At 43.8% G+C, this 15,246-nt stretch overlaps 1 protein-coding gene across 2 annotated transcripts in view; it reads left to right on the top strand.

Moving 5' to 3' along the window:
• The first annotated feature begins 267 nt into the window (after positions 1–267).
• LOC138580117 (arginine-glutamic acid dipeptide repeats protein-like) overlaps positions 268–15,246 on the top strand; it is a 259,197-nt gene continuing 244,218 nt past the window's right edge. For both annotated transcript variants that reach the window (XM_069650395.1, XM_069650394.1), the window contains exon 1: positions 268–379. The gene's annotated coding sequence lies outside the window, so the exon portion shown is untranslated. The remainder of the gene's footprint in view (positions 380–15,246) is intronic.

The raw sequence follows: 15,246 nt of genomic DNA, 5'->3' as shown, positions 1-15,246 counted from the left end.
TCTCCCAAAGACTGCACGTCACTTATTGCAAAGAGCAAGGAGGGGCTGAATGATGTCCAGAAGCCAGATAAGTGTCTGCATATAGCCTATTGTTCCCCTGCCTGTATTTAACCCTTTGTGATCAGGATCTGTCGGTTGCCTTTCAGCATTGGTATGTGACATGAACATGAGTTGAAATTCTGGTTCTAAAAGAGGCCCTGGTCACGTGGGTGGGCGATGCAGGCTGGGGGGGCGTGTCCTTTTCCTCTTCCTCCCTGTCTCGTCCTGTTGTTAGAAGTATTTCTGTCATATTGTACTTGGCTGTGTCGACCCACATACCTTTTTTGTTCCTGTGCAATATTGCTTGAGGACCCAGGGTTGAGAAACACATTTTATCTGGGTGAGTTATTTTAGTGTGTTTGAGGCAGTTTACAATGTACAGTGCATGGCTTCGGGGTTCAGGAGGGCAAGTTAGGAGGGTTTAGGGGGTCTGCTTGCTGTGTACTTGCATGTTATGCCTTTTGTATCCACGAGTGATTTCTAGCAATGTGTCCTGGTCTCTCCTGAGCAGCAACCACATCGCTGTGCTTAAAGACCTTCTTGTTATCTTTCCCTGCTCCCTCTACAGTGTGTGTTATCGCTCGTTTGCTTTCCATATTTTGATGACATTTCTCTTGAGTTGTATTTAAGCCCCCATTACTCTGTTCCCTGGGTGGTATTTGTCTTGATTTATATTTAAGTCCCCATTACTCTGTTTCCTCTGTGTTATTTTTCTTGCATTCTATTTAAGCCCCCATTACCCTGTTCCCTGGGTAGTATTTGTCTTGAGTTGTATTGAAGTCCCCATTTACTCCGTTTCCTGGGTGGTATTTTTCTTCTTGAGTTGTATTTAAATCCCCCATTGCTCCGTTCACTTGGAGGTACTTTTCTTGAGTTGTATATATGTCCCCCAGCACTCTGTTTCCTGGGTGGTATTTTTTTCGTGAGTTGTATTTAAGTTCCCCATTACTCTGTTCCCTTGGCAATGTTGTGCTTGAGTTGCATTTGGGCCCCCCATTACTCTGTTCTCTGTGTCGTATTTTTCTTGAGTTGTATTTAAATCCCCCATTACTCTGCTCCCTACGAGGCACTTTTCTTGAGTTGTATTTATGTCCCCCATTACTCTGATTCCTGGGAGGTATTTTTGTGATTTATATTTAAGTCCCCCATTACTGTTTGCTCAGTAGTATTTTTCTTAATTTGCATTTAAGTCCCCATAACTCAGTTACCTGGGTGGTATTTCCTTGATTTGCATTTAAGTCAACATTGCCCTGTTTCCTGAGTGCTATTTTTCATAAGCTGTATCTAAATCCCCAGTACTCTGTTCCCTGGGTGGATTTTTTCTAGATTTGTATTTAGGTCTCCATTACTTGGTTTCCTGGGTGGTATTTCTTTGATTTGTATTTTAAGTCCCCATTATGCTGTTCCTAGGAGATATTTTTCTAGATTTGTATTTAGGTCCCCATTATTTGGTTGACTTTGTGGGATTTCTTTGATTTGTTTTTAAGCCCCATTGCTGTTTTCTTAGTGCCATTTTTCTTAAGTTGTATCTATGTCCCCATTACTTAGTTTCCTGGGTGGTGTTTCCTTGATTTATATTTAAGTCCCCTTTACTCTGTTACCAGGGCGGTATTGTTCTTGAGTTTTATTTAAGACCCCCATATTGCTTTTACCTGGGAGGTATTTTTCTTGAGTTGTATTTAAGCCCCATATTACTCTGTTCCCAGGGCAGTATTTTTCTTGAGTTGTATTTAAGCCCCCCCTTTACACTGTTCCCAGGGTGGTATTTTTCTTGAGTTTTATTTAAGTCCCCATCACTGTGTCCCAAGGGCAGTATTTTTCTTGAGTTGTATTTAAGCGAGCAAAAAGTGTGTGCTGCAAACTCTCATCTCAGAACAGGTTAACATGCCATGTTCTTTCTGGAGAGGAGCGCCTGCTACCTTTTTTGACGTATTTGCAAGGAACTTGGGGTTGGTCACCCTGAATTACCTGGGGGCAACCAGATGTGGACTCCCTGCTCACTGTGCCCAGAGAGGCACAGCTTCCCCTCACTGATGAGGCCCAACAAGGCTGAAACAAGTGTATGGGGTTGCTGTCGGTACTCTTGTTCAGAAAGGAATTGCCATAGCATTTCGGTGCTGGACTGCCGATGTGGGCGGGACAAACACTGATATGCAAATGGATATTTCCCATCTGTGAAAGGTACAGTGAGCAAAAAGCGTGTGCTGCAAACTCTCATCTCAGAACAGGTTATCAAGCCATGTTCTTTCTGGATAGGAGCACCTGCTACCTTTTTGTTGTATTTAAGCCCCCCTTTACTCTGTTCCCAGGGTGGTATTTTTCTTGAGTTTTATTAAAGCCCCCATTACTGTGTCCCCAGGGCAGTATTTTTCTTTATTTGTAATTAAGGCCCTCATTACAAGTCAGGCAGTGGACCATGGTGGTATTAGCACCGTGGTCCATGCCGGACTCCGCCATGGTGGATGGCGGAATTACCGCCCCATTCCAAGGTGAGTGGGGCGGTAATTCCCCATTCACCATTTGCCCTTCCCCATTCCCATTTTTGCCCCATAGGGCATAATGGGGATGGGGAAGGCGCTAATTACGGCACCGTAAATTACAGTGCCGTAATTAGCACCAAGGTCGCTTAGCGCCTTGGGCTTTAACGCCTGCAAAAAGCAAGCGTTAAAGTGTGAATCAGGCGTTAAGGGTTAACGGCGCCGATGGCGCCGTTAAACCCTTAACGCCTGACTTGTAATGAGGGCCTAAGTCCCCTATTACTCTGCTTCCTCGGTGGCCTTATCTTGTCTTTATTTTCAGCTTTTATTTATCTTGTTTCTGTGTCACTTTTATTCCTGCTTTCTTTGATTTAGTTTCATGTTTTTGTTATTTTAAACAATGATTTTGCTCATGATTTACACGTCTCCTTGTTGCTGTTGGGTACGGGAATTGCTCTATACCTATATTTGAAAAAAAAGGTAACCAGGCTCACATGTTTTGTAATTTCCGGCTATTAGGGGGCAGTTGAGTGCTGCGTATGAGCTGAAACTCTTGAATTAGAGCCCAGACAGGGAGAAATGGCATATGAGGAGGGACATAAAGCTTGTAGGCGTTGTTTGGTGATTTGTCCACTCATTGACTGCCTGTTAGGGGGAATTCTCCAGAATGGCTAATTTTCCTTACCTACTGAGTCACTCAGTAGCTTTGCTGGATTTCTAGGATTTATTTTTTTCACCTGTGTAAGCCTTTTTTCCCACTCTTACATCTGTTTTGCTGTGTGTGTTTAACATTTTGTGTTCATAGACTGCGGAGCCTCACCTACTCCATAGGCATCATATTTTTACTGTGTGTTACACAGCACCTTTAGTGCAGTGACACAGGGTTGTCTTTTTCAGACTTCCCACTTCAAACTCCATTTTCTTGGACTGACTAGTGTCTCCCAGAACATGTAAAGTTACCATTGACTTTATTAGTCTTTTTAAATTCACAGACCCAGTACAAACTATCTTACATAGAGTTCTGGAAAGGGTTAATAGTTATCCCTTTTTATCTGTTTCTCATGGAACATTATTTCGTTCCCCTTTCTATAAGCTGGTAGCAGTGGTATCTACTCTATTTGTCCTACCGCGGTCCATTTAAATAGCTTTGGTACTGTTTTATGCTAAGTTAGTAGCTTCGAACTTAAATCCGCTGGACGCCATTTACTTTTTTTTGGTTCTGGCTGGGTTTATTCACCATTTCTTTTTGTAAAGGTCTTTCTTGTGTTTTACTCTGTGCACCAAACCAGGTTTGGTTCCTTTGTTTGCCGTCCTTTGTGGGGCTTCTGCACAGAAGCCCTCCTTAGGCGCCTGTATGTCTGGGGGGGACAGGATGTGAGGGAGGCGATTTCGCCAATCGGAGGGCTTGTCCTTCTCTATTCTTTAAAGTAACTTTTCTTCCAACCAACTTTGTTCCGAACTCTTGGCAAAGACTTAACAGCGAACTTCTCTGAACTGTGTATTCCTCTGCAAAGACTCTGGTCCATTGACTCAGGGCTCTTGATTTGATTTCCTGACTGTAGTAGCCTTTTCTAGATTGCCCTGCTTACTTACTTGTTGGTGTTGCTTCATTTTTGTCTAGCCTTGTCTTTCCCTCCCTTTTAAATTGCTGGAGTGCCATTTTGCTCACACTTCATTTTGAGCTTAACTTGTCCAGATACTATTGGGTGGTGTGTAGTATATTAAGTGTGATTTTTCTACTTTACTTTAGTGAATTGTTTTACAACTGATGTGTAAATAAATGCATATTCTTTTAGTCAGAAACCTTTAGTCAGTGTTTGAACCATTGTAATTGCTATCCTTTGTGTAACTATTGATACTGCTCACTTTACTCTTGAGATAAGTTTGGCTGCTGAGCCATCGCTACCACTTTACTGTGTAGTACTGGCTTGTAACAAAGGTGAATTTGTACTGTCACTTGTAGTCTTAATTGTGTGTGGTGTTCACAAAGGGTACTGCAAATGATTCTGCCTAACATTGCCCAAGGCCATGCTTATACCTATGGCCAATCCAACCTAGTGCCTGTCCCTCGCTGTTGAAAACGCCTCATCATGGGAACTCTTTGAATTTGCTTTAAACAAGCCTCGCCATCAAACTTTGCACTCAAGTGACTGCCCGTGTTGTCAAAAGCACCCTTCTGAGAGTTAACCACATAATTGGAGCTGTAAGCACTGTGCTACTGGTGTAATAAATATGTCTTAACCGGTTCTCTCTTCAGCCTATCAATATACAATAACTATGTTTGTCCTTCGCTGAAGTCCTCTTGAAAACAAGCATTGCCAAATCCAATATTTTTGGCTTCTTAATACATTTTAGACATTTTGCACGTGCTACCATCAAGTGCTACCAAACTGTTGTCATTGCCAATGCTTGTTTGGAAGAGCAGGAATACTGCTTTTCAGTGCTTGTCTGTTCCAGCCTTCGCTGTGTGAACCCTGGAGTTCAGATAGTCTGCTAAGGACATGTATTTTTTGTATCACTACATATTATCCCCACCAAAAATATCACTGTATATATGGTCGTCTGGAATGGGCATAGGCGATATTTTTTGGGGGATCATTTTTGTGGTTTTTGGTTGGGGGTATGTCCCCCGCTCCTTTAAAAATAATGCCTGGGGGTTGCCGGGGTGTCTGCCACAGGTTCTATGCCTTTATATCGCCGCAAGGGCTATTAGCACATGGAACCGTATGTTCATCATGAATTTCTGTGAGGGATCATTACAGGCTCTGCCCTCTTCCGCAGTTAGTGGGCACACCTGCTGTTTGATGTCCATGTTTTTCGGCAGGCAGAGTGGGAGGCCCAGGGCTCATAATATCTCACTACCTGCAGTAGCATGGAAGAAGGGCCTATCCTGCTGGAACTGCATACACCTGCATTTTTAAACATACTGCATCCCTGCTGCCTCCTCTCTGGTGTCGCATCTGCAGTGTGGCTTTGCTTGTATGTTTCACGCACAGGGAAGGCGCACCTTGTTGGTCTTCTTATGCAATCTTATACAATCATACGGATGCACCCACGTCAACAACAGGGATGTGAGGAGCCTGTTCTCTGCTTAATTCCAATTTAGATCTGCATCTAGCCAGCTCAACGGTCTGAAACCCTTGTCACTCTTGATGTTGTGAACTACAGCTCCCATGAACCCCACCATTGATCATGCTGTGTAAGCCTGATGGGAGTTGGAGTCCATAACATCTGGACAACCAGCAGATGCGGACCCCTGCTGTTTTATGAAGCACACACTCTATTCTAAAAAGAATCAAGGCGCTTTACAAAAAATAGTCGGATGGGGAATTTTCCTAATTACTTGTAAGTTTAAGATGCTATAGTGCTTATTATGAGTAACGTGTATGCTCCAAAAGGGTTTCATCTTCATAGCAGCGTTTGGGTGTTGGATGTAGCAGGCACGCTACATAACAGGAAATGGCATGTCTACCAAGCGCCCAACCATTTCACTCGGCTGTCTAAGCACTTTACTGAGGGTCTGAAAGAGCAGCTAATGCCCAACAGATTTTGTTCTTGTTCGTCAGATGGAAAGAATGATGGGGTTGCTGTGCCCCGGCAGGTTCTGAATCTGGGGGCTGCTAATTGGTCAGGGGTCTATGCGGTATGTACATTTACCCACCCAGCTGTCTTCCTTACTGCTGACAGTACAATCGGGTACATTTTTAGAGACGCCGCTATTATGCATTAAATCGTTTAAGTTTCTTTTGGGTCAAATGAAGCACTCGGCTTGTTTTCGTCCTCTCTCTCTCTCTCTCTCTCTCTCTCTCTCTCTCTCTCTCTCTCTCTCTCTCTCTTTCTCTCTCTCTCCCTCTCTCTCTCTCTCTCTCCATCTCGGTGTAACAGGTTCACAATAACACTCAAGGGCATGACAGAAGAATGCAGACAGACAGGTTTTCCATTATTTTTACAGGATACTGTTCTGTGACTAGCCCTGTCAATACAGCATGACCAAGCAGGGTCTTGTTACTGCAGGATTCTGTGCCTGCTGCTACCCCTTCTGCTCCATGCCCTGGGGCGATCGTTCCTCTGTTTTTACCTCTGTCTCTTCACAGGGCAGAAGCCAGCAACCCCACTTCTATTTGTGGAAGCTTACATTAGGTGCACTGCTAAAGAATGGCACCGTTAGGAATTGTATCTCTCATCTCATTTTAATGTGATTCATTTTCTGTGTTTCTTTTGACTTTGGAGTCTGACAAACTCTTCAGGCATCACCTTTTCATTGTGTCACAAAGCACCTTCAGTGCCGTGACACAGGGAAGTCTTTCAGATTTCCCAAAGGTTTAAATACCTTCTCTGGGATCAACTACTATTTCCAAGAGCAGTAAAGTGAAATTGACTTTACTTACATTGTAACTTTCTAGACCCAGCACACACTATCTTACAATTGGGTGCTGGAGGGGTTACATAGTATCTCCTTTGTCTAGTTTCTCATGCAACAATTTTATGTTACCCTTTCTACAGTTAATGGCTGTTGGCAGTGGTTTACTTTTTACTACCATTATGGCTTTACAGCTACAGTAAGACATCCATGGGTGCCCATTTCGTCAAAATGGCGCGTTCTTCTTTTTTTGCCATTTCTTGTTGGAAAGATCCTTCTTGAGTTTTATTCGGTGCGCTAAAACAGTTTGGTCTCTTTGTTTTGTCTTTGGCGGGATTCACGAGTGAAGCCTGCCTCTGGCTCTAGTATGTCTGGCATGGGCAGGAAGTGAGGGAGGTGTCCGAAACTCCCTGTGCTTAATCCCATTTGTTACAGGAATGCACCCAAAGGTGATTGGCTGGCTGGCTGTCCGGCAAGGACAGCCACCCTACTGTGTGATTGACTGCTAGGCTGGAATGAATTTGAGAAACCTCTATAAAAGGTAAGGCTTTTTGGTTTGGAAGGCAGAGTCGACCACTGGACGAAGGAATCTGATGAAGAACTTGGAAGAGACGCTAGCTGCAACTCCTGGACCCTTGGTTTGCCTGGTGAAGCCCCGCTGCTGTGCTGAAGCTCCGAATTCCCCTCGACTAGAGAAGCCCTGCATGACGACTTCTCCCTTTCAGTTGGTGGGACCAATCAACTCCAAAGTAAGCCACCTGGACATTCTCTCGAAGCTGGTTGCATTTCCACTGCAGTTGCTGCTGGAACCGAAGAGCCAAGGAGAGGAACACCAGATTGTGTGTGTTGCTTTTAAGTTGGACCCGAGTACTATGAATATCCTCTGGACTTCCCTGAAGCAGGACTGACCAAGCCTAAGCTACCTCCACAGAGTGCTGGACCCCAGATGCAAAGAAAGCCCAGTCTGGTATCCGAGAACGTGGTGTTGCTATTTGCTGTCAGATGTGAGGAGCTGAAACACAGAAGGATTGCTGAATTGAAGTTTGGCCATTGCTGCCGCTGATCGTCCAATTGCAGAGCAGGAGTCCCCAGATGTCCTCCCTCTGGTCCGTATGACTGAGGCCCAGGAACAAAAGGATCAGCAGAGCTGCACAGGAGCAGAAGCCATCTGGAACCATTTCTTCTAACCAGTGGTACTGTTCAGTCTAAGAGAACGTACCTCTTGCCGTGTAGCCTTGCTTGCTCTCAGTTGAGACCTGTATTGGTTACCTTGCAGAGTTGCTAAAGCTTTTCCCCTCACAAGCCTCCTAGCTTGTGGCCCTTTAAGTGTTCTTAATTTCTACAAACATTTCGACAAACATTGTGTAAGACTTTCTACCTATCTGAAAAGAAGATCTTCAGTCCCCCTTGACATTGAGCAATTACCATTGGCTGTCCTGGCTGCCAGAGTGACTCTTCTTACCTCTGACTCTGTGCTGTCTCTTTCCCCAGGAAAAGGTTAATTTACTCTGCATGGGGAGGTTTCTAGAAGTACTTACCTGTATTTGAATTATTTGTTAACCTTTGTTTTATTCCTCTATTCTCTCTTTTGCACAAACTCCATAGTGCTCTAAATGTACCCCTGATAAATCAATGTCCACAGTTTCCTAGCTTTTTAAGTCACATGAGGCTGTAGGAAGTGTCTGTTTGCCAACCCCAATGGGTATAATTTAATTTAAAGAAACGGAGTGTGATATGAAGTATATAGTTAAGTGTTACAGGCGTTTAATCCCTTTCTAAAGACAGTGTATATAACTGACTGTGAAATACATTAATAACTGTTTTATCAAGAAACCTTGAGTTTAAGTGTTTGTTTGGATACTTAGAACTGTGAATCATTGTGTAACTGATCTACTGCTCACATTAACCCCTCTTGAGTCAAGCCTGCTTGCTCGGCCACACTACCAACCTGTGTAGTTCAGACTTATACCAAAGGTTGGGTCCCTATTGCCAGGAGGTCAAGTTTGCTGTAGTGCACCCAAAGGTTACTGCATACAATCTTGCCTAACACATCTCAACCTTTCCCATGGCCACTGTCCTAGTGAGTTCCACCAGCACTTTCCTCTGCTGCAAAAACATCTCAGTGTTATTTATGATAGTCTTCTCGCCTCCTCGCCCGAAGCACAGGAAATCTCCGGAAAACCTCACTTCCTACTGCAGACGAAGAAGCACATACTATGTTCCCAAAATGTCTCACAGAGTGTCCAGGTGACGCCAGTCAGGCTGATCACATGACTGTACTGTCGCAGCAGCGTATTCCTGGGGCTTGCCAAATGCCTAATTCGTCAGCTCCAAGTCCTACAAGGCAGCCATACCGACGCCATGTTGGAAAACGTAGCGGGGTGTGCCGGATACAAACTAAGTCCGAGGCTTAGTATGGTATAGAGCACTTTTATTATATATTAGTGCTAGTTGTATTGAAGTCACATTTTAAATCAAGACGGAGCGATGAACATACACCAGCCCCCCTAATTAGTACTCTCGCCTCTCTCACTAACCATCCTCTTAAGAACCTTGTCACACCGTCATTCTAGTCCTCCATATACACTCCACACAATGACATCACACTCAGTCCATGAACACAGTCAATGTGTAATAAGGATGCTACACACTGCAGGTAAGTGAAGATCCTTTATTAGTAACCAGCCTGAGCCCCGCAGTGCTCAGCCAACTCGTCAGCTCTCCACTTCAACTCATAACGGCTCCTATAGAATGTAGAACCTTAAACAGATATAAACATGTCATCAGAGCAAGAGTGGAATTCTTCGTCGTAGAACTCCACTCAAGAGCAAGCACATATTACAACACAATGTACCAACAAAGCATTTCCACTCATCACAAACCAATGCTCCAAATCACTACTTAAACCTACAACCCTCTCACCTCTAATCCCCACTCAGACCCTCATAAGCTAGAGGAGGTCGGCATTATGCACCCACCTGCGCACACTATAAGGCTATTGCAGGTCACTAAGGAGTTCCGTGACCAAATAGAGGAACACATCTGATGACTGACTTCCCCGAGGTGACTAATGCTTTTTGCGTACTGTATGGGATGTGTCATTTCTTCTTATATCACGCCTAGAAACACTTGTGAACAGGCGCATTATGAATGCCATATCATATCATATATGACTATCAACTGCTATCCCCGTTAGTGCTTGTACTATTCACAGCACTGGAGAAGCAGGTAAGATGCTGGAAGCTGGTTTATATAAAAGTAGTGAGCTTTATTGTAGTTTACAGGGTAAGCCTTGTTAAATGAGACAAGAGCGAGGTAAAACACATCTTGTCAGTAAGCTCTCCCATCCTGAAGATCCCCACTGTAACAATTGGAACCTTGATGTCCCATCAGGTTCTGGGTGACATCACTACATTCTATTGTCTGCACAGTGTGCACCCTGTGCAGAGAAATACTCTAGATACTACAGTACCTCACCTCTTGATTAATGTAATGGTAGAGATCTTCCAGTCGCTGATACATAACATCAATGTAGAATCTCTTTGGATTAAAACAATGAATTATAACATGCAGCATCTAATGGGCTGAAGAAACAAAACATGTAAACAGTTTAATAAAATGCATTTAAAACACGTTTTCTTTTTGTGCTTTCAAATTAGCACCACTGTGCAGATTCCGGCTCCTATGTGTTGAATTTCCAGTAGTGCTCACAACATACTGCCAAAGAGTCACACTAAGTCATTTTACAAAAGACATGATTTTGAAAAGCGTGGCAGGGCTTTAAAAAAGGTGCTGCAGTGCCAGCTAGAAATCTGCGCTTTGCTGGCTCCAGCAACATTCATTGTGACATCACAACTGAAGCAATAACTGATTGCAGAGCTGTGGTGATGTCATTTCCATAATACAGGTCAGCAATGATGTCACAACTAGCTTGTAATAGTAAAGATTGTTTTCTAAAACTCACAGTATTCTCACACTGCCTAGGCCAGCTCACCACTCAGGATTTAAAGTCATTGGGAGTGAGAGCGAGGGAGAGACACAACTCGGGATTTAAAGTCAGAGAGAGAGAGAGAGAGAGAGAGAGAGAGAGAGAGAGAGAGAGAGAGAGAGAGAGAGAGAGAGAGAGAGAGAGAGAGAGAGAGAGAGAGAGAGAGAGAGAGAGAGAGAGAGAGAGAGAGAGAGAGAGAGAGAGAGAGAGAGAGAGAGAGAGAGAGAGAGAGAGAGAGAGAGAGAGAGAGAGAGAGAGAGAGAGAGAGAGAGAGAGAGAGAGAGAGAGAGAGAGAGAGAGAGAGAGAGAGAGGTATGTACAGTGGCTTCTCTACTTTCTGGATTAAGGTTATTCGTTGGGGTAACAATGATAATCGTTTGCTTAAAGAGGCTTTCCAACTTTGTTCCTAATAAATACACCCATTTCTGAAAATGAGCTCATTTGAAACAAACGCATATAGGACTTGATTGCAGAAGTGATCCGCTGTGTGTGGACTCGTGATGTCATCAGTGTGTTCTAGCCCATAGTAATGTCATCAGTGATGTGTTCTATGATGTCATCAGTGTGCTCATGGGCTTTGCAACTGGCGCTATGAGGTAAGGGGTCACACCTGCCAACCCAGCTGAATTTAATTTCAGGAATTTTATTGGGTTAAATCGACACCTTAACATAACTTCATCTGAACTTCGTTCACTGAACTTGAAGGGTTTTGTGATGCTATTTGTTCCATCCTCTGTCCCTGTGTGCCTCGGAGTGTGGGGTCAATGTGAGAATGTTGAGTGAGTGGTTGGAATGTGTGTGCGTAAAACCTGTTCTACCACTCCCATCCCATTACTGGCAGTTGAAGATGCACGCCCGGGCGGTGCATGCCAGTAGATAATGTTTCTTCCCTTCCTGGAGCCCTGCCCCTTATGTAAGCTGCTAGGCGTGTACCATCTGAATAAAAGGAACTTACAACAACATACCTGATGTCTGGAAGGCCTCACTATTTAACCCTTAGTGTTGCCGGTGTAGTGAAGCCTTATGTTAGACATTCAGTGTGCACTACTGAATCACAGACCAGCTGCTGAGTCTAAGTTAGTTCCAGGCAAAGCTTTATTCACATATGTACACATCACTCCAGTTACTCTTATTATAGTTACAGCACGCATAGACATTGACAGGGACATGGGAAGGTACAAACATCACTAACAAAGGAGCTGACCCACCGGCCATCCATTCAACCCAGCTCAGGCCCCCAACTGACACTCACAGAACATTCACACACAGATCCACCCAACATTCTCCTGAGCTGCATTCATGCACCAACATTCTACAGCAAGCATCCAGGCCAGTGGCAATACAAGACTACATTACAATAGCCGGTTCTCGTGTAAGAACAGTCTGAAGTCAATTCTTGATATATATTCATTATGTTTGGGCTGCTATTGCCAAAGTTACATTTCAACACTGAACAATACAACCACTTTTTGGTTCACAGAGTGCAACCTACCACCCTTTCATGAGAAGTGCCCGCCAGTGCATTGTCCTTCGTTCTTTACACTTCTGGGACCAACAATGCCGCCCACCATTGCAGTTTTCCACACGCCCCATTTTTTGGGAAACACATGAAAAGATGTTGTTGGAAGGAGCCGAAATGGACAGAGGGCCCTGGCATTGAGAAAGGCATGTGTCATAGTGGAAGCACAGGTGTGTGTGTGTGCGGCCAAAGACACATGCAATGCCGTCTGACGACACCATTGAAGACGTTGACACTGGAGTGTAGGGGTTCGAATCCCCTCTTTCTCCAGTGTGTTCTCTTGGGGACATCAAATTAAGTAGCTGGACTCCAACTGCCTTACCTGAGAAAAAAAGAGGGGGTATCGACATTAACTCAGCACCAATTAGCGGGGTGCATGCATTGTAAACAGATGGATAACTGGGGTGCCAGTGGAAAGACAGAGCAGCACTTGGATACAGGACATTCTTTGGGTCCAGGGGTGCAGGCAGCACAGTGTGGGTAGGGTTTCATGGGTTGAACCAAAGGGGGGAAGGGGCTGGGGGGCGGCAAGCAGGATCGAGGCTGCATTTGAGCAGGAGCTACAGCGTGTGTAGCAGATGCTGGCCTGTAAGAGAGGCTGGCGAATACAGGCACACGTTTGGAAAATCTAGACATTATTTGCAGTCAGCATCATATTTAAGAACTGGGATTCTTTTTACAGCATCTGTTTTGTGTGCCTGTTCCCCAGCTCATATAAACAATTACGACAAACACCCTCTCTAAAACGAGAACCGCTACCTCCCACTCATCTGTGCAATTAAAAATCACCAAGCTATAAAATACCAATAAGCGTCTGAACTTTTTACAATCATCTTCAGCAAAAATACCTAAAGAAAACTGTGAACCGAACCAGCGCCACTCTGACATAGGTTCCCTACCCACCCTGCCTTAACCACAAACCGAGATGGCCGAGCCCCATCTCGCGAGAACCTCGCCACCGGTAGCAAGGCCTCCCATACTTTCCACGGATCAAGCGCTGCGATCTGCAACTTCTAGTGCCTCACCATCCCCGGTTCTCTCCCAGCACACACCCCCTGCACACTCGGCACTCCTGCAAACGGCAAGGGCAGGAGGGTCCCCTGTCCTCCAATGTACACAGTGACCCTTTTTCACCACAACCTTTTGACCCAAGCTCTTTGTCCTCAAACCTTCTGGTTGAAAAGGACAACATCATTCTCACTCATCTTGAGGAGGCATCTGAATTTTGAAACAAAAACTCCACCGCCGTTTGGAATACATATAACCCATTCTAGCCTTCTATGTCCTGTTAAAGGCAATCCTAGAAATCTTAATATGCCAAAAAACTAAATAAATAAGACACGCCCAACCCAGGCACACAGCCTGTTTTCTTAGAAGAGCTTTTATGTATGTTATTTTTTTTATTTTTTATTTAATGTGCTTTGGCTAGAGAGGTGCCTTTCACATGATACAGTGGAGAGATGAGGATGGGAACCGCTTGCTCTATATAATTCTGTGGAATTTATATTCAAATTCACATGTATTGGAGCCTACCACTAAGGCCTAGGCACCTAGGTATGAGAAATTCCAAAAAGAGAACAAGGAAAACGTCCTAATTGGGGCGTAGCTTTTTTTTCGTTTTTTTTAGTTTATTACAAACTTTTAAAATAATACCATTATTTTAATACATTCACAGTGTCCTTCCTCAGTTTCTCAGTTTCAATGTAGTCTTATTTTTCTACTTTCTTATTCTTCGTTTTTCAACTTTTTAACCATCTGTTCCAGAAAACAGTTAAGAGCGAATATCAACGTGTTGGTTCGTCCTTCAAAAATCGCACACCCCCAATATTCACCATTCCAGGTTGGTCTCAAAAAAAGCTGCATGTATTTACTATTGACTGTGCTCATTGCAAGGACGTTACGAAAAAGAGACTTTCCATCACTTTTTGTGAAAAGTCCACTCCATATATTTAATCTTTTCAAAGATTGTCTTAGCAGTCACTCTCTCATTACCATTATTTATTTATTTACTTATTTATTTATTCATTTTTGGATAGCACACAACAGCCCAGGGGCATCGTGGCGCTTATACAATCAAAACGGAAGCATCTTTATTTCCAAACTCATTATGGAACTAATTGCAAACTAACACAATCTCTTCTTCCCTTCTTTTCCTGGTGTTGCTATGCCTCTCGTGCATTACGATGTGTATTATTTAAACTTGTATGCCATACGTGCACCAATCACCCAAAAAGCTGTGATGAATATACTGCATGTTGATAATGGGCAACTGACTCTCTACTCATGATGAATTCATGTCACACACAACCCTTCCCTGCACACACTATTCACTAAATCACTCTGCACCCGTCACACTTGTGTTTGGATATGATAATCTATCAATATGTGAACAAACAACGTATCTTGGATAATGACCGCAGCCTTGATGAAGACCCTTGAGTGGTCTAAACACGTGTCGGTACAAACGGTGATAATAAAGACCTAATGGCAATAACTACAATGAGTGGACTATATCTTTCATTGCTATAAGACCCCACAGAATATAAGAATCCTCCTAGAAGTATAACCTATGTGTAAAGTGCCAATATTGTAGGAATCCAACACACATCTATTCATTCCTCAATAGGGGCACAAGAGCAGTGCCCTGATGATTCCTGCAGTCGACGTTTAAGGATGAGTTTGGCGCAGCAGCCAAATGTTCCTGCTGCTGTCGCCTCTTTCGAAATTCGTATTACTTTGTGTAGAGGTTTGGGTTTTACATTTTCTGTTAACCAACATCCAACCATTATGGGTACTTTCAAAGTATTCAACATTCTCTCATCAATCTTCTGAACTATACATGGTGGCCCCCTAAAGACAATGA

Source organism: Ambystoma mexicanum, chromosome 3p (genome assembly GCF_040938575.1).
Source record: "Ambystoma mexicanum isolate Mex_15411 chromosome 3p, UKY_AmexF1_1, whole genome shotgun sequence".
Taxonomy (NCBI): Eukaryota; Metazoa; Chordata; class Amphibia; order Caudata; family Ambystomatidae; genus Ambystoma; species Ambystoma mexicanum.
This window is presented reverse-complemented; position numbering and strand designations above follow the sequence as displayed.